Raw genomic sequence first — 20,270 nt, forward strand, 5'->3', positions numbered from 1 at the left:
CAGTGCCTAGCTGTAATTATACAGGAGAAAGGGAGAGGGACAGTACCCAGCTGGGATTATACAGGAGAAAGGGAGAGGGACTGTACCCAGATGGGATTATACAGGAAGAGGAGAGAGGGACAGTACCCAGCTGGGAATATACAGGAGAGAGAGAGACAGAGGAACAGTATCCAGCTGGGTTTATACAGGAGAAAGAGAGATGGATAGAACCCAACTGGGATTATACGGGAATAAGGGAGAGAGACAGTACCCAACTGGGATTATATATGAGAAAGAGAGAGTGACAGTGCCCAGCTGGGTTATACAGGAGGAGGAGAGAGCAACAGTAACCATCTGGGATTATACAGGAGAGAGAGGGACAGTACCCAACTGGGATCGTACAGGAGGAGGAGAGTGTGACCGTACCCATCTGGGATTATATAGGAAAGAGAGAGGGACAGTACCCAGCTGGGATTATACAGGAGGGAGAGAGAGAGAGAGAGAGTACCCATCTGGAATTATACAGAAGAACGAGAGGGGACAGTACCCAGCTGGGATTATACAGGATAGAGAGAGGGGCAGTAACTATCTGGGATTATAGAGGAGGGAGACAGAGGAACAGTACACAGCTGGAATTATACAGGAGAGAGAGAGAGAGAGAGGGGCGCAGTACCCAGCTTGGATGATACAGAAGAGAGAGAGGGACAGTACATAGATGTGATTATACAGGTGAAGGAGAGAGGAACAGTCCCCAGCTGGAATTATACAGGAGAGAGAGAGGGGGGCACATTACACAGCTGGGATGACATAGTAGAGAGAGAGAGAGGGACTGTATGTAGATGGGATTATACAGGAGAGAGAGAGAGGCACAGTGCCCATCTGGGATTATACAGGAGGAGAGAGGGACAGTACCCAGCTGGGATTATGCAGGAGAGAGGGACAGAACCCAGCTGGGACTATACAGGAGAAAGAGAGAGGGACAGTACCCAGCTGGGAGTATACTGCAGGGAGAGAGGGGGACAGTACCCAGCTGGGATTATGCAGGAGAAAGAGAGAGGGACAGTGCCCATTTGGGATTATACAGGTAGAGAGAGAGAGAGGGACAGTACCCAGCCGGAATTATACAGGAGGAGAGAGGGACAGTACCCAGATGGGATTATACAGGAGAAAGAAGAGATGGACAGAAACTAGCTGGGATTATGCAGGAGAGAGAGAGAGACGGACAGTACACAGCTGGGATTATACTGGAGAAAGAGAGGGGGACAGTACCCAGCTGGGATTATTCAGGAGAGAGAGAGAGAGAAGACAGTACGCAGATGGGATTATACAGGAGAGAGAGACGGACAGAACCCAACTGGGATTATACAGGAGAGAGAGTGGGACAGTACCTATCTGGGATTATACAGGGGGAGAGGGGACAGTACCGACCTTGGATTATACAGGAGAGAGAGAAAGAGGGACACTACCCAGCTGGGGTTATTCAGGAGCGAGAGAGAGAGAGAGGGACACTACCCAGCTGGGATTATTCAGGTGAAAGAGAGAGGGACAGCATCCAGACGGGATTATACAGGAGAGAGAGAGAGAAGGACAGCATCCATATGGGATTATACAGGAGAAAGAGAGACGCATAGAACGCAGCTGGGATTATACAGGAGAGAGAGAGGGGGGGGCAGTACCCAGATGGGATTATACAGGGGAAAGAGAGAGGGACAGTACCCAGTTGGGATTAAGCAGGAGAGAGAGAGAGAGAGAGAGGGGGGGGCATAGTATCCAGCTGGGATTATACAGGAGGAGGAGAGAGGGACAGTACCCAGCTGGGATTATACAGGAGAAAGAGAGAGGGACAGTACAAAACTGAGATTACACAGGAGAGAGAGAGAGGGACAGTACCCACCTGGGATTGTACAGGAGAGAGAGAGGGACAGTGCCCAGGTGGGATTATACAGGAGGAGAGCGGGACAGTACCCAGCTGGGATTATACAGGAGAGAGAGAAAGAGGGACAGTACCAGCTGGGATTATACAGAAGAAAGAGAGATGGACAGAAACTAGCTGGAATTATGCAGGAGAGAGAGATGGACAGTACACAGCTGGGATTATACAGGGGAAAGAGAGAGGGACAGTGCCCAGCTGGGATGATACAGAAGAGAGAGAGAGGGACATTACACAGATGTGATTATACAGGTGAAGGAGAGAGGAACAGTCCCCATCTGGAATTATACAGGAGAGAGAGAGGGGGGCACAATTCACAGCTGGGATGATATAGTAGAGAGAGAGGGGGACAGTACCCAGATGGGATTATACATGAAAAAGAGAGGGGGACAGTACCCAGCTGGGATTATACAGGAGAGAGAGAGGGACAGTACCCAGCTGGGATTATACAGGAGAAAGAGAGAGGGACAGTACCCAGCTGGGATTATGCAGGAGAAAGACAGAGGGGCAGTACACAGCTGGGATTATACAGGAGAGAGGGAGAGGGACAGTACCCAGATGGGATTATACATGAAAAAGAGAGAGGGACAGTACCCAGCTGGGATTATACAGGAGAGAGGGAGAGGGACAGTACCCAGATGGGACTATACATGAAAAAGAGAGAGGGATAGTACCCAGCTGGGATTATTCAGGAGAAAGAGAGCTGGATAGAACGCAGCTGGGATTATAGAGCAGAAAGAGAGAGGGGAAGTACCCAGATGGGATTATACAGGAGAAGGAGAGAGAGAGAGACAGTACCCAGATGGGATTATACAGGAGAGAGAGAGAGGGACAGTACACAGCTGGGATTATACAGGAGAGAGAGAAAGAGGGACAGTACCCATCTGGGATTATTCAGGAGAAAGAGAGAGGGATAGGACACAGGTGGGACTATACTGGAGGGAGAGAGAGGGACAGTTCCCAGCTGGGATTATACAGGTGAGAGAGAGAGAGAGGGACAGTACCCAGTTGGAATTATACAGGAGAAGGAGAGAGGGACAGTACCCATTTGGGATTACACATGAGAGAGAGAGGGAGAGAGAGAGAGGCACAGTACCCAGCTGGGATTATACAGAAGGGAGAGAGTGGGACACTACCCAGCTGGGATTATACAGGAGAGAGAGAGGGGGGGACAGTACGCAGATGGGATTATACAGGTGAAGGAGAGAGGGACAGTACCCATCTGGGATTATACAGGAGTGAGAGGGAGAGAGAGGAACAGTACCCAGCTGAGATTATACAGGAGGGAGAGAGAGGGACAGTCCCCAGATGGGATTATACAGGAAAAAGAGAGAGAGACAGTCCCCAGCTGGGATTGTACAGGAGAAGGAAAGAGGGATAGTACCCAGCAGGGATTATACAGGAGAGGGAGAGAGGGAGAGTACACAGCAGGGATTATAAAGGAGAGGGAGAGAGGGAGATAACCAGCAGGTATTATATAGGAGATGGAGAGAAAGACAGTATCCAGATGGAATTATACAGGAGAGACAGAGAGAGAGGGCGACAGAACCCAGATGGGATTATACAGGAGAAAGAGAGAGGGACAGTACTCATCTGGGATTATACAGGTGAGAGAGAGGGACAGTACCCAGCTGGGATTATACAGGTGAGAGAGAGAGGGACAGTACTCATCTGGGATTATACAGGTGAGAGAGAGAGGGACAGTACCCAGCTGGAATTATACAGGAGAAGGAGAGAGGGACAGTACCCATTTGGGATTACACAGGAGAGAGAGAGAGAGAGGGACAGTACCCAGCTGGGATTATACAGGTGAGAGAGTGGGGGACAGTACCCAGCTGGGATTATACAGGAGGGAGAGAGAGGGATAGTACCCAGATGGGATTATACAGGAGAAAGAGAGAGGGACAGTGCCCATCTGGGATGACACAGTAGAAAGAGAGAGTGACAGTATCCATCTGGGATTATACAGGAGAAGCAAAGAGGGAGAGTACCCAGCAGGGATTATACAGGTGAGAGAGAGAGGGAGAGTACCCAGCAGGGATTATAAAGGGTGGGAGAGTACCCAGATGGGATTATACAGGAGAAGGAGAGATGGACAGTACCCAGATGGGATTATACAGGAGAAGGAGAGAGGGACAGTACCCAGCTGGGATTACACAGGAGAAGGAGTGAGGGACAGTACCCAGATGGGATTATACAAGTGAAATAGAGAGGGACAGTACCAGCTGGGAGCATACAGGAGAGAGAGAGAGGAACAGTACCCAGCTGAGATTATACAGGAGGGAGAGAGAGAGGAACAGTCCCCAGCTGGGATTATACAGGAGAAAGAGAGAGGGACAGTACCCAGCTGGGATTATACAGGAGAGAGAGAGGGGCAGTACACAGATGGGATTATACAGGAGAGAGAGAAAGAGGGACAGTACCAGCTGGGATTATACAGAAGAAAGAGAGATGGACAGAAACTAGCTGGAATTATGCAGGAGAGAGAGATGGACAGTACACAACTGGGATTATACAGGGGAAAGAGAGAGGGACAGTGCCCAGCTGGGATGATACAGAAGAGAGAGAGAGGGACATTACACAGATGTGATTATACAGGTGAAGGAGAGAGGAACAGTCCCCATCTGGAATTATACAGGAGAGAGAGAGGGGGGCACAATTCACAGCTGGGATGATATAGTAGAGAGAGAGGGGGACAGTACCCAGATGGGATTATACATGAAAAAGAGAGGGGGACAGTACCCAGCTGGGATTATACAGGAGAGAGAGAGGGACAGTACCCAGCTGGGATTATACAGGAGAAAGAGAGAGGGACAGTACCCAGCTGGGATTATGCAGGAGAAAGACAGAGGGGCAGTACACAGCTGGGATTATACAGGAGAGAGGGAGAGGGACAGTACCCAGATGGGATTATACATGAAAAAGAGAGAGGGACAGTACCCAGCTGGGATTATACAGGAGAGAGGGAGAGGGACAGTACCCAGATGGGACTATACATGAAAAAGAGAGAGGGATAGTACCCAGCTGGGATTATTCAGGAGAAAGAGAGCTGGATAGAACGCAGCTGGGATTATAGAGCAGAAAGAGAGAGGGGAAGTACCCAGATGGGATTATACAGGAGAAGGAGAGAGAGAGAGACAGTACCCAGATGGGATTATACAGGAGAGAGAGAGAGGGACAGTACACAGCTGGGATTATACAGGAGAGAGAGAAAGAGGGACAGTACCCATCTGGGATTATTCAGGAGAAAGAGAGAGGGATAGGACACAGGTGGGACTATACTGGAGGGAGAGAGAGGGACAGTTCCCAGCTGGGATTATACAGGTGAGAGAGAGAGAGAGGGACAGTACCCAGTTGGAATTATACAGGAGAAGGAGAGAGGGACAGTACCCATTTGGGATTACACATGAGAGAGAGAGGGAGAGAGAGAGAGGCACAGTACCCAGCTGGGATTATACAGAAGGGAGAGAGTGGGACACTACCCAGCTGGGATTATACAGGAGAGAGAGAGGGGGGGACAGTACGCAGATGGGATTATACAGGTGAAGGAGAGAGGGACAGTACCCATCTGGGATTATACAGGAGTGAGAGGGAGAGAGAGGAACAGTACCCAGCTGAGATTATACAGGAGGGAGAGAGAGGGACAGTCCCCAGATGGGATTATACAGGAAAAAGAGAGAGAGACAGTCCCCAGCTGGGATTGTACAGGAGAAGGAAAGAGGGATAGTACCCAGCAGGGATTATACAGGAGAGGGAGAGAGGGAGAGTACACAGCAGGGATTATAAAGGAGAGGGAGAGAGGGAGATAACCAGCAGGTATTATATAGGAGATGGAGAGAAAGACAGTATCCAGATGGAATTATACAGGAGAGACAGAGAGAGAGGGCGACAGAACCCAGATGGGATTATACAGGAGAAAGAGAGAGGGACAGTACTCATCTGGGATTATACAGGTGAGAGAGAGGGACAGTACCCAGCTGGGATTATACAGGTGAGAGAGAGAGGGACAGTACTCATCTGGGATTATACAGGTGAGAGAGAGAGGGACAGTACCCAGCTGGAATTATACAGGAGAAGGAGAGAGGGACAGTACCCATTTGGGATTACACAGGAGAGAGAGAGAGAGAGAGGGACAGTACCCAGCTGGGATTATACAGGTGAGAGAGTGGGGGACAGTACCCAGCTGGGATTATACAGGAGGGAGAGAGAGGGATAGTACCCAGATGGGATTATACAGGAGAAAGAGAGAGGGACAGTGCCCATCTGGGATGACACAGTAGAAAGAGAGAGTGACAGTATCCATCTGGGATTATACAGGAGAAGCAAAGAGGGAGAGTACCCAGCAGGGATTATACAGGTGAGAGAGAGAGGGAGAGTACCCAGCAGGGATTATAAAGGGTGGGAGAGTACCCAGATGGGATTATACAGGAGAAGGAGAGATGGACAGTACCCAGATGGGATTATACAGGAGAAGGAGAGAGGGACAGTACCCAGCTGGGATTACACAGGAGAAGGAGTGAGGGACAGTACCCAGATGGGATTATACAAGTGAAATAGAGAGGGACAGTACCAGCTGGGAGCATACAGGAGAGAGAGAGAGGAACAGTACCCAGCTGAGATTATACAGGAGGGAGAGAGAGAGGAACAGTCCCCAGCTGGGATTATACAGGAGAAAGAGAGAGGGACAGTACCCAGCTGGGATTATACAGGAGAGAGAGAGGGGCAGTACACAGATGGGATTATACAGGAGAAGGAGAGAGGGATTGTACCCAGCTGGGATTATACAGGAGAGGGAGTGAGCGACAGTACCCAGCTGGGATTATTCATGACAGAGAGAGAGAGAGAGAGAGAGATGACAGTACTCACATGGGATTATACAGGAGGAGGAGAGAGGGACAGTACCCATCTGGGAGTATACAGGAGCGAGAGAGAGGGACAGTACCCAGCTGGGATTATACAGGAGAGAGAGAGAGAAAGAGAGGGAGAGAGAGAGAGACATTATCCATCTGGGATTATACAGAAGGACAAGAGGGGACAGTACCCAGCTGGGATTATACAGGAGAAGGAGAGGGGGACAGTACCCAGCTGAGATTATACAGGAGAAAGGGAGAGGGACAGAACTCAGCTGGGATTATGCAGGAGAGAGAGGGAGGGACAGTACCCAGCTGGGATTATACAGGTGAGAGAGTGGGGGACAGTACCCAGCTGGGATTATACAGGAGGGAGAGAGAGGGATAGTACCCAGATGGGATTATACAGGAGAAAGAGAGAGGGACAGTGCCCATCTGGGATGACACAGGAGAAAGAGAGAGGGACAGTATCCATCTGGGATTATACAGGAGAAGCAAAGAGGGAGAGTATACAGGTGAGAGAGAGGGAGAGTACCCAGCAGGGATTATAAAGGGTGGGAGAGTACCCAGATGGGATTATACAGGAGAAGGAGAGATGGACAGTACCCAGCTGGGATTACACAGGAGAAGGAGTGAGGGACAGTACCCAGATGGGATTATACAAGTGAAATAGAGAGGGACAGTACCAGCTGGGATCATACAGGAGAGAGAGAGAGGAACAGTACCCATCTGAGATTATACAGGAGGGAGAGAGAGAGGAACAGTCCTCAGCTGGGATTATACAGGAGAAAGAGAGAGGGACAGTACCCATCTGGGATTACACAGGAGAGAGAGAGAGGGGCAGTACACAGATGGGATTATACAGGAGAAGGAGAGAGGGATTGTACCCAGCTTGGATTATACAGGAGAGGGAGTGAGCGACAGTACCCAGCTGGGATTATTCATGAGAGAGAGAGAGAGAGAGAGAGAGATGACAGTACTCACATGGGATTATACAGGAGGAGGAGAGAGGGACAGTACCCATCTGGGAGTATACAGGAGCGAGAGAGAGGAACAGTACCCACCTGAGATTATACAGGAGGGAAAGAGAGGGACAGTACCCAGCTGGGATTATACAGGAGAGAGAGAGAGAGAAAGAGAGAGAGAGAGAGAGAGAGAGAGAGACATTATCCATCTGGGATTATACAGAAGGACAAGAGGGGATAGTACCCAGCTGGGATTATACAGGAGGAGGAGAGAGGGACAGTCCCCAGTTGGGATTATACAGGAGAAGGAGAGAGGGACAATACCCAGCTGAGATTATACAGGAGAAAGGGAGAGGGACAGAACTCAGCTGGGATTATGCAGGAGAGAGAGGGAGGGACAGTACCCAGATGGGATTATACAGGAGGAGGAGAGAGGGACAGTACCCAGCTGGGATTACACAGGGGAGAAAGTACAGTACCCAGCTGGGATTATACAGGAGAAAGAGAGAGGGGCAGTACACAGATGGGATTATACAGGAGGAGGTGTGAGCGACAGTACCCAGCTGGGATTATATATGAGAAAGAGAGAGGGACAGTGCCCAGCTGGATTATGCAGGAGAAGGAGAGAGGGACAGTATCCAGCTGGGATTGTACAGGAGGAGGAGAGAGCGACCGTACACAGCTGGGACTATACAGGAGAAGGAGAGAGGACAGTGCCCAGCTGGGATGATACAGAAGAGAGCGAGAGGGACATTACACAGATGTGATTATACAGGTGAAGGAGAGAGGACCAGTACCAATCTGGGATTATACAGGAGAGAGAGAGGGGGGGCACAATACACAGCTGGGATGATGCAGTGGAGAGAGAGAGGGACAGTATGCAGATGGGATTATACAGGAGAGAGAGAGAGGCACAGTGCCCAGCTGGGATTATACAGGAGGAGGAGAGAGGGACAGTACCCAACTGGGATTATGCAGGAGAGAGAGGTACAGAATCCAGCTGGGATTATACAGGAGAAAGAGAGAGAGGGACAGTACCCAGCTGGGTTATACAGGAGAGAGAGAGTGAGAGGGACAGTAACCAGCTGGGATTATACAGGAGAGAGAGAGAGAGAGAGAGGGACAGTACCCAGCTGAGATTATACAGGAGAAGGAGAGAGGGACAGTCCCCAACTGGGATTGTACAGGAGAGAGAGAGGGACAGTACCCAGCTGGGATTATACAGGAGAGAGAGAGAGAGGGATAGTCCCCAGCTGGGATTATACAGGAGTGAGAAAGGGAGGGACTGTACACAGCTGGGAGTATACAGGAGAAAAAGAGAGAGACAGTACCCAGCTGGGATTACACAGGAGAGAGAGAGGGACAGTCCCCAGATGGGATTACACAGGAGAAAGAGAGGGGGACAGTACACAGCTGGGAGTATACTGGAGGGAGAGAGAGGGACAGTACACAGCTGGGACTATACAGGAGGGAGGGACAGGGACAGTACCCAGTTGGGATTATACAGGAAAGAGAGAGAGGGGCAGTATCCAATTGGGATTTTACAGGTGAAGGAGAGAGGGACAGTACCCAGCTGAGATTATACAGTAGCGAGGGAGAGTACCCAGCTGGGATTATACTGTAGCGAGGGAGAGTACTCAAATGGGATTATACAGGAGAATGAGGGAGGGACAGTACCCAGCTGGGATTATACAGTCACGAGGGAGAAGGCCAATACCCAGTGGGTACCCACAGGAGAGAGAGAGAGAGAGAGAGAGAGAGCGCGCACGAGAGAGAGAGGAACAAATTCCAACTGGGATTGCACCCTCATAAGAATCATGTACAATGGCTCACCTCATTGATTGCCAGTTCCAATATGCCACAGCGAGAAACCGGAATGACCTTCTCAGGAGACAGACAGGGGATGCAACCAATAGGGTACCCTTCCTCGTCCAGTATTTCCCAGGAGCTGAGAAACTCCGCCATGTTCCTTGCAGTCTGCAACACATTATCAATGAGAGTGACCTTCCCTGTGCCTCCTCTTCTCACCTTTAAACAACCGCCAAACATTAAACAGACTGTCATTCACAGCAAGGAGGTGAAAGTAAGGACTGCAGATGCTGGAGACCAGAGTCAAGAGGTGACTCTGATGAAAGACTTATGCCCGAAATGTCGATTCTCCTGCTCCTCGGATGCTGCCTGACCTGCTATGCTTTTCCAGCACTACACTCCCGACATTATTCACAGCAAACTGCCCAGCCTTCAGGACAACATGAACCACAACACCATACGACTGTATCAGTGTCGACATGGATACCCCCATTAAGACTCTAGGTCCTGGACTCTGCCATGAAGGGAAATGTTTACCCCGTCAAGCCCGTTAAGAATCCTGTATGTTTCAATGAGATGCCTCTTGGTCTCCCTTTGTCACTATGTCATCATTTTGTCAGTGACAACCCTGATGCAATTCTAAACTAAAGTCCCATCTTTTTAACCTTTACTTATAAGACAATTACACCATGCCAGGGATCATCCTAGTGAACTTCTCTGAACTGCCTCCAAGAAACAATATATTTCCTTAAATAAGGGGAACAAAACTGCTTACAGTACTTCAGATGTGGTCTCACCAGCACCCTTGCAAAATTGCAGTCAGTCTTCCCCACTTCTATTCCAAACCCCATGAAATAAGGGTCAACTTTGTATTAGAGCTGAAAATGTGTTGCTGGAAAAGCGCAGCAGGTCAGGCAGCATCCAAGGAGCAGGAGAATCGACGTTTCGGACATAAGCCCTTCTTCATTCGGGCTCATGCCCGAAACGTCGATTCTCCTGTTCCTTTGATGCTGCCTGACTTGCTGCACTTTTCCAGCAACATATTTTCAGCTCTGATCTCCAGCATCTGCAGTCCTCACTTTCTCAACATTGTATTAGCCTTCCTGATTAATTATTGCACCTATCTTTCTGTGTTTTGTTACGTCTTCCCAAGTCCATTTGTATTGCAGCTTTCTACAGTTTCTCTTGATTTAAATAATATTATGCTCTTCACATTTTCCCACATTATACTCCCTTTGACAACTTTTTGTCTCGTCACTCTATACCTCTCTGTGAATTGCTTGTAACCCTCTCACATCATCCACCCCTTATAGTGTCCTCTGCAAATGTGGCTACAGTACATTTCACTTCCTTCCTCCAAGTCATTAATAATATGAAGATGTATATTATGTCTCCACAGTTCTTTATTTCATTTTACTGCAGGATAAGGCCCTTGCTTCAGCAAAAACGGGTGTGTTTGAAGTCAGTACTGAATTCAAATATCCCTGATGTGTTCCAGTTCTCCACATTTGAAATTTACATTTCAGGCCTATTGCTAAGTCTGGTTCTTCAAACCAGTAAAAATGGTTTCTGCTAGATATGAGGTTGGACCTCCAAATCTGGGGTGCACATGTCAGTCTGGGAAGCATCTCTGGTTCTGTGAAAAGCCAGGCCTTGGGATCTATCTCCCCTTTACCAGATATTGTTTGCCTTATGGGGTCAGACAGTGGGAAGTGTTTGTGTTCTTGTAGAAATGTTTTTATTCCTAGTTCCTATCAGCCTAGTTGGAGGATATAAACATTCTGTTAGACACTACTGATGAAAGAACAGTAATACCTCTCAGTGTCCTGGACAACATTCCACGCTCAATTAACATCAATGAAACTCGTACAATTCTGATGTTTAGTTTGTCAGCGTTTCATGGGTGATTCACGTTTAAACATAAATGTTTTGAATGGAAGATTGTTCGGAAAGTCCCACGGAGGTAATTAATGCTTTTAACTGCAGTTTACATTGTTGTTGTGCAACTAGAGAACACAAGCACAGACTGATGTGAGGTGAGTTTAGGATTAATGTGGGCAAGGATCACTTCACACAAAATAAGCATAAGAAATAGGAGCCAGAATAACCATTTGGCCCTTTTGTCCCTGCACCAGCAGTCAACTAATCATGGCTAATCGGATCATGGTCTCACTCCACTGTATCAGCAATTGTCCTGAACAGCAGATCAGTAATCCCTGAGTGGGTCAGAACACAGACAGGGTTAAATTTCATTGTGATTTATCAAAGGCGCTGAGGGTTTGGAAAGTCCCCAGAAGTGAAACCGGCGCTGCGGTGAAACCACAGACGAGAAGTACACACAAGTAAATATAAACCGACTCTAAAAGCTAAATGCTGGCCAATAACAATCCGGCTTCCTGGAGAGTCACCTGTCTCTGGGTGAACTTATTGGAACAGTCTCTGTTTTTCAGTACAGCATGGTAATGTCCTGGAAATGTCTATTAGCACTGTAATAAACTACACACAAACAACGCTGTAGTATCTGGTGAAAGGCTAAAATTTGGAATGGGGTCGAAGGAGGAGGAATAAATAGGATTTGGTCTCTGTTATGAGGATACTGGGTGAAACAAACACCTACACCATCACCAACTCCTTCATGGTTTGTCTTTAGTCATCTTACTGATTGTTGGGAGAATACATTGCTAGGTCACTGGAATACCTCTGGATGTCCCTACTATCCAAACCTTTGGAGGTATCATTCTCAGCTTCTTCTGCCGCTCTCAGAGTAGCGATGGAAGATGTTTGTGCTGCAATGGAAGCTGAGACATTGGCCATCAAAAACTACACCATCTTAGGGTCCACACAAATACTCATTGAGTTGAACACCCAGTCCATGTTGGAAAGGTTGGGCTGCAAGCTGTATGCAAATTGGTGCTGGACTACTCCATGTTCCTTACTGCTGAGTGCAAACTTTCCAATGCACAAACCATTTGGTTATGTTGTATACCCATCAGCCTGCTTCTATACCCTGGTCCATCAAAGTCCACATTGGCCTCCTTAGCTGAATCTGTGCACTGGTGGCTGTGAGTGAAAGATCAAGTGCTGGCATCAATTCATTGTCACTGTCCTCTTCCTTCCTGTATGAGAAGATTTCAGTTCTTGGGTATTTTAAATTAAAAAGGGACATGGTTGGGTTGTGATGGTGGTTGAGGTGTGGAGGGAGGTTTGGTGTTTGGTGAGAAGAAAGTTGGAAACTTCAGAAGAGGGAGAAGTGGGACGAAAGGGGGAGAATTAAACATGTGGATACCCTGAATTTTAATCACTTCAGTCTGCCAGTGATCACAGCCTCAGTCCTGCCAGCACAAGTTCGTCTATGGGGGATAAAATAAGTAATTATCATCCTCCAGACTTAACGCCTATTTTCAGTGAGGGAAGTGTATTAGTGGGGTGCAATGTTTGGGGGACATGGTTGCAATAGTTGAACAGAAGGCATTGTGAAAGTTGTGTGTTGTGAGGCTTGTGCTAATGTCAAGTGTGTGAATTAAACTTTAAAAATAATAACTATTGAGAAATGATGCTGGAAATTGCTGGTTGATGGGTACATGTTGAACTGAGTAATGAGTTTAGTGGTATAGTTAATATGCTTCTCAAAAATTAAACTCAATCACCTTGACAATCTGTGTCAGTTCATTAAACAGCCAACTGTGGAGGATCCCAAGTTCTAGAAGCAGCACTCCTGACATCGACCTCCACTGCTCCACTGCTTCTTTCTGTGATCACCCGCCTCAACATGTGTTCTGATGATTTCTTCCCCATCTCATTGCAATCTGGGATGGAGTATAATTATCCTTTTCTTTACTTCCTTTACAAGTGCAACATTCGAAACTTTGGTGCATGTTCTTTCTCATGGTCAGTCTCGCACTTTCAACAGTTTCAGTCTGGACATGTCCCATTAAATCTCACAAATGCTCATACTCCTTAAGAGATGTAGGCAGCCTTTAAGAAACATGAGACTCTCACAATTTCTGCTGCTACGTGCAATATACAGTAAACAGGGCGGTTAAAAAATATAAACTTTGTAATTAACCTGTTTAAACATGTTATGAAACACCTTTGTGGCAAGTGGGACTTGAACCAAGACATTCTGGCTCAGAAACAGGGACACTATCACTCTGTCACTAGAGGGGTTCATGCTGACTCCACACAGCAACAGTTTAAAACAGGTCAGAATATGAAATAACAACAGTCAGCTGGTAGGACCTAACAGCAGTGATCTTTGTATCTATTCGTAATTCCGATTCATTTGAACCCAAAGTGGCTTACTCATTTTGTAGATTTACTTCCATCCCTCTCTGTTCCCATTCCACTAAGCAGTTACACTATTCACGTGATAAAATCCATCCTGTACATAGATCATTTGGTGAAGAACCAGGTTTGGGAAGTGTCTGTAAATGGATTTTGTGGCATTAGCCTCCTGTTACATACCCCTCTGTTTGACGTTCAGATTGAGTGGTGTTAATGTGACGTGGTTTCAGTAGAAAGTTGGACTGCAGGTTGGTTCAACATTATCCATTTTGCCCCAGGGGTCAACCTAAATCTCTATCCCTTTATTATTGTATTTCAGCTAGCTTCCTCTCCAACTGGTTCCTCTGGTTTTGAACAACCTGAATTTGTGATTTAAGCTGGGAATTACCGAGAAGTGAAACCACTCACCACATGATAAACATTTCCACTGTCCGCTGTCAATAATCACCAATCACACTCTGTCTCTCAGGCGCATCATCAGTCGCCGGGTGAACCGCTGAGCTCCAGCGCTGAAAACCTTCAGTGGGTGCAGACTGACCCCTCTAGGGCTGTGATGGTACTGCGAGACAAAAATTACAGTCCCTGACCCACATTGATGTAACCACCCATGCTCGGTACGTCCAATGTGGTAGATAATTCAATAATCGTATCAAATGTACATGTTGTTTTATTTTATTTAATCATAGACCACACTTATAAAATGCAAGAGCACAGGAAATCAATGCAGAAGAAGACCATATGTTTTATCAAGCTGCCCCACTGTTCAATATAATGGTGCTGCACTCTTTAGTACAGAATTAAAAGCATAACCTGGCATTCCCAGCTGTCCCTTTCCAAAACACTACAGTCGGTCTAATCAGTGAATAACTTCAAATACGTGGAGAGATTGGAGAAGCTGGACCATTTTCCCTGAAGAACAGACAGTTGAGAGGAAATTTAGTTGAAGCATTCAAAATTGAGGGGTCTGGATAGAATCAATAGAGAGAAACTCTATCCATTAGTGGAAAGTTTTAGAGCAAGAAAACATAGACCTTAGGATATTAGAACATGAACAACGTGTATATTCTTTTCACACACATTGAGTGGTTAAAGTTTAGAATGCAAGAGAGTCATGTGTGATGGAAGCAGATTCAGTCAAGACTTTCAATGGAGAATCATGTACATATCTCTGGAGAAAAATACTGCAGAGCTACAAGGGGAGGACCAGGGAGTGAGAATAAGCAAGCTGCTCTTGCAGAGAGCCAGTACACACATGATGGGCCAAGCATGATGGGTTCTCCCCACTTGCTGCAACTATTCTTAAACTTAATGCAACTACTAGGAAAACTGGAGAAATTCAGAGCATTGGTTATGTGGAGCTTGATTGAGGTCAAACTGGTTGGATCTGCTTGTGTAAAGAGTTAGTAGAGAAGGTTGGTGTGGCATAATCTGAAACTGATAATGCTTCCCTTTGCCACTGGCCTACACCTGCCGCCACCCCCCCCCCCACCCCCACGCTGTATCATTCCATTGTGTTCATGTTTCTGCTGCCCCCGTGCATGTGGATGCATTATACTAAACTTACTGCATACAATTCTGAACACTACATGCTTCTTTGTGAAGCAATTTTCCCATTTGCACCCTCACCAAACAAAACAGTTAAATGTTCACCTTCACCCACAAGTCTGATTTGTCACATGTGGGAGAAAAGAGCACAAAACACAAGAAGTGGATACAAAAATTTACATGAATTAGGTGGTGGATTCACAGAACACCAGGCATCTATTTTACCTCAAGTGCATATAAAATCAGCCATTTTGGGTATGAAAATAATGACCTAGAGTTATATTTTTGGCCATTTGTTACCATTTCTATAATAGCCTTCGATTTTGTCATTAAAACGTTCATTTGCAACACTACTCCATAAATCCTCCACAATTTAACAGGTCGCCCCCCCCCCCCCCTATATTTGGCCCCATTTCCTCTGTGACCTTCTTCATAATATTTCAGATATTTTGACCATAGCATTAACATGATGAGAGGGCGTCTGAGCAGAAGTACTAGAATGATGGGGGTGCGTGGGGAATGTGAGGGAAACCTGGAAGTTAAGTCCATGAGCCTGATGCTGTAATTGCAATCAATTGAAACAATTGATGCTGGACTCCTGTTCAGGCTTCTCCAAGCTGTGCAGTTGACCTGATGCATCTATGCATGAAATCGCCTGAGCTACAGTTAAAGGGACAGTGCACAAATGAAAATTGGAGGTCTTTAGGATAGATGGTGAGCACAGAACAAACACAGCATCCAGACTGAATGATATCTCAGTAGAATTACTGCAGACTGCAGTTAAGAGGAGGAGGAGGAGGAGGAGGAGGGGACACACCTTTCCTGAGTAATAGGAAGAAGAAAGCTGCTGCTCTCAATGAGAAGCTCTGCTTGGAGGTAGCTAAGGAGACCATCATTAGAATGCTATCCAAAAATATGGTGTTGAAAAAGCATAGCAGGCTATGCAGCATCCGAGAAGCAGAAGAGTCAATAGTTCAGACATAAGACTATCATCAGGAATTGGGGGTTGGGGTTGGGGGGGTGGTGTGGTGTGCCAAGCTCCTCAATCCAGAGCAGAAAGTAGTTTAACATTCTAACCAGGTCAGGATTGTGAGTACCTTTGTAACTTCACACTCAGCGGAATTCCTTGCCCTCTCTCACTACAGCTTGTGAAGTGTTTACCATTGCATTGTTTATGACACTCACTCAATTCTCAGCATGACTCAGCTGTCACCTCCTGTTTACTTCATTACCCAGACATTTGCTCATCTCTCCACCCATCAACTTCCCAATCCAGATTCAATGTGAAGCATGTTTCCCATTTGCACCCTCATCAAACAAAGCAGTTACTCACCGACAAGTCTGTTTTGTCACATGTGGGAGAAAAGAGCACAAAACACAAGAGGTGGATCATGACCAATAGTCCAGCTAACTGAGAGAGGAGGGAACTCTGGAATAAGACAGCAGATCTGTGTCCCTTTCACTCTGTATAGAAAGAAACAGGAGGCTCACAGCAAGCAGGTAGTGAAATTACTAATACCTGTGATGCTTACTCTCATCAATGTTAAAAATCACACAACACCAAGTTATAGTCCAACAGGGTTATTAGGAGGCAATAGTTTTCAGAGTGGTGCTGCTTCATCAGGTGGTTCTGGAGCAGGATCATAGGACACAGACTTTTTAGCAAAAGATCATAATGTCATACAACTGAAATGCTATATTGAACAAACCTAGATTGCTGTTTGTTCAATATATCATTCTAGTTGCATGACACTGTAGTCTTTTGCTATAAATTCTGTACTATTGATAGATTCATTAAAAATATCAGATGAACTGAGGGGACCCTGAGCACAGCAACAAGGGAGGTAAAACAGGAGACAGAGGTACTCAAACACAGATCTAGGTGGAGATTGCCAGTAACCATCACAAAGTTAAAGCAAGACAGGAAACCTACAACATCATCAACAACAACAAAGAAAATCTACAAGACAACTGTAGTAATATTCTAAACAGGAAAGGAGCTCATCGGTAAGTAGTTGGTATGGTGTTTCTAGGTAATTACTGGTATGTGATTCTAAATAATAGTCTCTAAAGTAAAGGTATGGTATGGTACGCCCTGTGGAATGCACACTCTGTGCCACATGAGAGTCACTGGATGCTACTCTTGGCCCAGATGACCACATCCCCAGGAAGTGCTGCAGCTAGAGCAGCTTGCGGTCTAGGTTTCAGAGCGAATGTCAGTTGGAGTGACTAACAGGAATCTGCAAGGCTTCATGTAGAGCACATTTCTGATGTGGGCACCCTGCTGCTCAGTAATTATAGAATCCCTACAATGTGGGAACAGGCCATTTGGCCCAACAAATCCACACTGACCCTCCAAAGAGTATGCCACCCAGATTCATCCCCCTACCAGTCTACATTTCCTCTGACTAATGCACCTCACCTACACATTCCTGAATACTAGAGCAATTTAGCATGGCCAATTCACCTAATCTGCACATCTTTGGATTATGGGAGGAAACCAGAGCACCAGGAGGAAACCCACGCAAACACAGGGAGAATGTTCAAACTCCACATAGACAGTCATCCAAGGCTGGAATTGAACCCGGATCCCACTGTGAGGCAGCAGTGCTAACCACCGAGCCACCTGTGCAGGGGTGGAGAGAGCATTTCATTTCAGAGGATAGTTAACAGTCAGCCACAATGCTGAGAGTCTGATCTTTTAACATGGAGGGGTTGCATTTCAATTTTCCTCTCATGGAGGGCAGGAAACATGAATTTCAGAGGAAAAATCCAAAGAGGCAAGTTGATTAATTAAATAATTGACTATTTAATAAAACTGCCCATTGGAAAGTGTAAAACCCTTCTCGTTAATGTGCAGAGCTACAGACAGACAATGAGTTGAGTTTGATCAACAGTGACTTTGTATTCACCTCCAGTGCACTCAGCAGGGTTAGAAGGGTTAGAAGTTGGTTGTCTTTCAGACGGTGCTCTTATTTAATCTCTCAGCCTGCTTTATGCAGGAGTTGATGGATGGAGGAGAGGGGGAGGTGGAGAGGTGGACTGTGCATGTCAGTCTCAAAGTTAACACACCTTTTCCCTCTCCATTCCTCACTCACTCACACACTCTCTCCCTCCCTCTCATGAACATATGAAATAGAAGTACACCATTTGACCCCTCATATCTGCTCCATTCAATTAGATCATGGTTCATGTATCTGTGCTTCAAGTTCCACATTCTCAATTACTTCAATAACCCTGATTTTCCCCACTCTAACAAGAATCTATCTACCTCTGTCTTAAAAAATTCCTATTACATCGTCTCCATCAGTTTCTGAGGCAAATAGTTCCAAAGTTGCACAATCCTCTGTAAGAAAAATAATCTCATCTCTGTTCTAAAAATGGAACTGCTAAATGTAAAACAGTGTCCCAGACTCCTGGACTGATCTGAAGCAGAAACATGACTACCACACCCACCTTCTCAAAATCATTCAGGATCTTATACATTTCAATTAACTCCTAAGCCCCTGGCTCTTCTAAACTTCAGTTGAAACCATCCCAGTCTATCCAACCTATTATCAGAAAAGAACTCACTCATTCCAGGTATCAACCATAAAAACCTTCTCTGAACTGCTTCAAATACATTAAATGAGATGAAACTGCACGTAGTAACTAAAGTGCAGTCTCACCAATGCCCTGGACAACTAAAGCAGAATATCCTTACTTTTGTGTTCAGTTCCTCTCATAATAATGGATAGTATACCATTTGCCTGATGATTATAGAGTTATGGAGTCATAGAGTCCTGCAGTACAGAGAAAGACGATTTGGCCCAAACTGGGTCCATGTCAACCAAAAGATCGACCCACACATAACCCATTTCCCTGCAGTTGGCCCATATTCTTCTAATCCTTTCCTATCCATGTATTTGTCCAAATGCCTTTTCAATGTTGTTAATGTACCCACCTCAACCACTTCTGCTGGCAGCTTATTCCATATGCGTACCACCCTCTGTGTAAAAAACGTTGCCCCTCAGGTTCCCTTTTATTCGTTTCCCTCTAACCTTAAACTGATGCCCTCTAGTCCTCAATTCCCCAACCCTGGGAAAAAGACTGAGTGCATTCACCCTATCCATGCCTGTCATGATCTTATGCACCTCTATAAGATCCCCCCTCTGTCTCCTAAGCTCTAAAGAAAAAAGTCCCAGCTTGTCCAACTTCCCCTTATAACTCAGTCCCTTGAGTCCTGGCAACATCCTTGTAAATTTCTTCTGCACTCTTTCCAGTTTAATAATATCCTTCCTATAATAAGGTGATGAAAACTGAACACAATACTCCAAGTGTGGCCTCATCAACTTCCAGTATGTTTACCTCTGATTCCACTTTCAAAGAACCATGCACCTGAACTCCAAGGTCCCTCTGCTCTAATACACTCCTTAAGGCCCTACCATTCACCATGAAACTCAAAATTCACCTTGCCCCAATTTTGAACTTGAACCTGTGGACCAGTTTTGTCCCTCTTCATAACAATTTTAAAATTAATAGAACTATGGTCACTGGTCCCAAAGTGCTCCCCCACTGTCACCTCAGTCATCTGTCCTGCCCTATTTCCCAAGAGTAGGTCAAACTTTGCCCCGTCCTGAGTAGGACCCTCTATATACTGCTTCAGGAAACTTTCCTGAATGCACGTAACAAATTCCACCCCATCTAAACCCTTAACGCTTTGACATTCCCAGTCGAGAACATAGAACACAGCACAGTACAGGCCCTTCAGCCCTCAATGTTGTGCCGCTCTGTGAAACCAACCTGAAGCCCATCTAACCTACATTATTCCATTCTTGTTCATCTGCCTATCCAATGATCATTTAAATGCACTTAAAGTGGCGAGTCTACTACTGTTGCAGGCAGTGTGTTCCACGCCCCTACTACTCT

The sequence above is a fragment of the Chiloscyllium plagiosum genome, unplaced genomic scaffold (genome assembly GCF_037043375.1).
Source record: "Chiloscyllium plagiosum isolate Xiang-an unplaced genomic scaffold, Cpla_swu_hap1 HiC_scaffold_35, whole genome shotgun sequence".
Classification (NCBI taxonomy): Eukaryota; Metazoa; Chordata; class Chondrichthyes; order Orectolobiformes; family Hemiscylliidae; genus Chiloscyllium; species Chiloscyllium plagiosum.